This window comes from Triticum aestivum, chromosome 5A, assembly GCF_018294505.1.
Source record: "Triticum aestivum cultivar Chinese Spring chromosome 5A, IWGSC CS RefSeq v2.1, whole genome shotgun sequence".
Lineage (NCBI taxonomy): Eukaryota > Viridiplantae > Streptophyta > Magnoliopsida > Poales > Poaceae > Triticum > Triticum aestivum.
In genome coordinates, this window is record NC_057806.1 from 454937377 (window position 1) to 454942028 (window position 4652).

A 4652-nucleotide genomic window follows, 5' to 3' on the forward strand; every position below is an offset into this window, starting at 1 on the left:
CCCAGGGAAATTTCAAGGGAAAGCCCAAAGGCCCCTGGAAGCCCAAGAAAGTCAAGGATCAAGACGGAAATGATGTTTTGGATCTGCCATGTCACATCCACACCAAGAAGGATGAAGAGGGTAATTTTATTTACCCAAAGCATACCACTCGACAGTGCCGGCTCCTGATCCAGCAGTTCCAAGGAAAGCAGTGCAAGGATAAGGGAAAAGAGTCGGACAGAGTCGAGGACAAGGAAGACAGTGACGATGGATACCCCCAAGTCAATTCCACCCTGATGATTTTTGCCGATGTCGAAAGCAAAAGTCGACTGAAAGTCATTAACCGAGAGGTGAACATGGTTGCCCCGGCAACACCCAGTTACCTGAAGTGGTCTCAGACTGCCATCACATTCGACCAGTCTAATCACCCGATGCACATTGCCACCCCTGGGAGGCAAGCTTTGGTGGTCGACCCAATTGTTGAAGGCACTCGACTAACTAAAGTCCTGATGGATGGTGGCAGTGGCCTGAACATACTGTATGCTGAAACATTGAAAGGAATGGGCATTCCGATGTCCAGGCTCAGCACCAGTAACATGAGTTTCCACGGAGTCATTCCTGGGAAGAAAGCCCAATCACTCGGCCAGATCGCTCTTGATGTGGTTTTCGGTGATTCAAAGAATTACCGCAAGGAAAAGTTGACATTCGAGGTTGTGGACTTCCAAAGTGCTTATCACGCCATTTTGGGCAGGCCAGCTTACGCACGCTTCATGGCCCGGCCATGTTACGTGTGTCTCAAACTGAAGATGCCTGGCCCCAAAGGTGTGATCACTGTTACAAGCAATCGGAAGAAGGCGGAAGAGTGCTTTCAGAAGGGATCAAAGATTGCAGATGCTCAGATGGCAGTGGTCGAGCTGCAAGAGTACCAAAAGACTGCCGATCCAAGTGAGTTGCTACGAGCCAAGAAGCCTGCTTCAGAATCAGCTTTTCAGTCGTCCGGTGAAACAAAGACAGTCCACATTTACCCGACCGACCCCGATGCTGCCCCGACTCACATCTCAATGACGCTTGACTCCAAATAGGAAGAAGCGCTCATCCAGCTCCTCCGTGAGAACTGGGACATCTTCGCATGGAAACCCTCTGACATGCCTGGAGTTCCCAGAGGGCTGGCTGAGCACCGTCTACGAGTCGACCTGAAGTTCAAGCCTGTGAAAGAACATCTTCGACGGTCCGCCGTCCAGAAGAGGAAAGCCATTGGCGAGGAGGTGGCTCGGCTCTTAGCAGCGGAGTTCATCCGAGAGATTTACCACTCCGAGTGGCTCGCCAATGTCGTCATGGTCCCCAAGAAGGACAAGTCACTTCGCATGTGCATTGATTTCAAACATATCAATCAGGCCTGCCCGAAAGATCATTTTCCTCTCCCTCGCATCGACCAAATAGTCGACTCGACTGTGGGGTGCTAGAGATTGTCTTTTCTAGATGCTTATTCCGGGTACCATCAGATCCATCTGTATGGACCCGACGAAATCAAAACAGCTTTCATCACCCCATTAGGATGCTTCTGTTATGTCACCATGCCGTTCGGCCTCAAGAACGCCGGAGCCACGTTCATGAGAATGATTCAGAAGTGTTTACTCACTCAAATCAGTCGGAATGTGGAGGCATACATGGATGATATTGTTGTCAAGTCACGCAAAGGTTCCGACCTGCGAGCTGACCTTGCCGAAACCTTTGCCAACCTCAGGAGGTATGATATCAAGCTCAATCCATCAAAGTGCACATTCGGAGTTCCAGGTGGAAAGTTACTCGGTTTTCTCGTTTCCGAACGGGGGATCGACGCCAATCCTGAAAAAGTTGGCACCATACTCCGGATGAAGCGACCCGTTCGCGTGCACGACGTCCAAAAGCTTACAAGCTGCTTGGCCGCCCTAAGTCGATTCATTTCTCGCCTCGGTGAAAAGGCGTTGCCCCTTTACCGACTGATGAAGAAGTCTGACAAGTTCGAGTGGACTCCGGAAGCTGATGCAGCATTTGCAGAGCTCAAAGCTCTGCTCTTCACCCAGCCGGTGCTTGCTGCCCCAATCAGCAAAGAGCCTCTGCTGCTTTACATTGCAGCCACAGGGCAAGTTGTCAGCATAGTACTTACGGTCAAGCGGGAAGAAGAAGGAAAGGCCTTCAGAGTTCAGCGCCCAGTCTATTATGTGTCTGAAGTTTTGACACCTTCAAAACAAAGATACCCTCACTACTAGAAGCTTGTATATGGGATTTATATGACCACCAAGAAGGTTGCACATTACTTCTCTGACCACTCCATTACAGTCGTCAGCGACGCCCCACTGTCAGAGATTCTACATAACAAAGATGCAACTGGTCGAGTGGCCAAGTGGGCGATTGAACTCCTTCCCTTAGATATCAAGTTTGAAGCAAAGAAGGCTATCAAGTCCCAAGCAATCGCAGATTTCATCGCCGAGTTGATTGAACAGCAACTTCCGACTCAAGTTCACTCAGAGCACTGGACCATGTTCTTCGATGGATCTAAGATGCTGAATGGTTCCGGTGTTGGGGTAGTTCTAGTCTCCCCCCGAGGAGATAAGCTCAGATATGTTCTCCAGATTCACTTCAATTCCTCCAACAATGAAGCAGAGTATGAAGCACTTTTGTACGGGTTGCGCATGGCCATTTCACTCGGCGTCCGTCGCCTCATGGTCTACGGCGACTCAGATTTGGTGGTTAATCAGGTGATGAAGGAGTGGGACGTCAGAAGTCCAGCTATGACTGGTTATTGCAATGCAGTGAGAAAGCTAGAAAAGAAATTCGAGGGGTTAGAGATTCATCACATCCCCCGACTGAAAAATCAAGCAGCTGATGATCTGGCAAAAATAGGCTCCAAGAGAGAAGCCATTCCCAGCAATGTGTTTCTGGAGCACATCCGCTCGCCGTTAGCCCAGGAGGATCCTTTCACAGAAGAAGCCCCACAACCGAAAAGTGCCACAGATCCGACTGAAGTCGAAGTTCCTGCTGTGGTCGACCTAATCATGGAAGTATTGGCAATCACTCCCGACTGGACGATACCGTACATTGCGTATATCCTAAGGAAAGAGCTCCCAGAAGACGAGGAAGAGGCTCGACAGATCGTCCGCCGATCCAAGGCCTTCACAGTCATAAAGGGGCAGTTGTATAGAAAAAGTGCGACTGGAATCGGTCAGAAGTGCATAACACCAGAAGAAGGTTGGATAATCCTCGATGATATCCACTCGGGGACCTGTGGCCACCATGCGTCCTCTCGGACCATTGTGGCTAAAGCATACCGAGCGGGATTTTACTGGCCTAGAGCAAATGAGATGGCAAAAGAGATAGTCGACAAATGTGGAGGCTGCCAGTTCTACTCCAACATGTCACACAAGCCTGCATCAGCCCTGAAGACCATTCCAGTCGTCTGGCCCTTTGCTGTCTGGGGACTGGACATGGTTGGTCCACTGAGAACAGGCAGGAGCGGATTCACGCATGTGCTTGTGGCAGTTGACAAGTTCACCAAATGGATTGAAGCCAAGCCTATAAAGAACCTCGATGCTGGCACTGCTATCAGTTTCGTCAGAGGACTAACATTCAGATATGGAGTCCCTCATAGCATCATCACTGACAATGGGTCAAACTTCGATTTGGACCAGTTCAGAGCTTTTTGCGCCTCTCAAGGCACACGAGTCGACTACGCATCGGTCGCGCATCCTCAGTCGAATGGACAAGCTGAAAGAGCAAATGGTTTGATTCTCAAAGGACTGAAGCCTCGGCTGATGCATGATCTCAAGCACGCGGCAGGTGCTTGGGTCGACGACCTTCCGTCAGTTCTGTGGGGATTGAGGACCACCCCTAACCGGTCGACTGGAAGAACTCCGTTCTTTCTGGTTTATGGAGCCGAAGCGGTTCTGCCAAGTGATCTTCTTCACAACGCGCCCCGAGTCAAGCTTTACACCGAAGATGAAGCAGAACAGGCCCGGCAAGAAGCAGTCCACCTCCTAGAAGAAGAGAGGGAGATGGCCATGATCAGATCGACCATTTATCAGCAAGACTTGCATCGATTCCACGCCCGGAATGTGAAGAGTCGAGCCTTCCAAGAAGGAGATTTGGTCCTCCGAGTGGATCAACAGAAACCACACAAGCTTGCTCCTACTTGGGAAGGCCCCTTCATCATCACCAGAGTCCTCCGCAATGGAGCGTATCACCTCTACAATGTTGATCGCCAGATCGACGAGCCTCGAGCTTGGAATGCGGAACTACTCCGCCCCTTTTACACTTGAGCTCTCCCTTGGACGAGATGTAACAAGAAAAATTCCTGCAGTTCGTTTTTATCAAAGGCAAGAGTGTTCCATCAATTGTTGTCACTTTTTTTTACATACGGAATCCCCCAGTGGGTGACTTAGCTGCGAATCCGTTTCGCCTAAGTTTGAAAAAATCCTACCGAGTGGAGAGCGATCCTCCCACTCGGGGGCTTAGCTGCAGTCCAGCACTCGCCTAAGTTCTCTCACTTAGAGACTTAGCTGCGGTCCGGCACTCGCCTAAGTTTGAAAAAATCCTACCGAGTGGAGAGCGATCCTCCCACTCGGGGGCTTAGCTGCAGTCCAGCACTCGCCTAAGTTCTCTCAGGTAGAGACTTAGCTGCAGTCTGGCACTCGCCT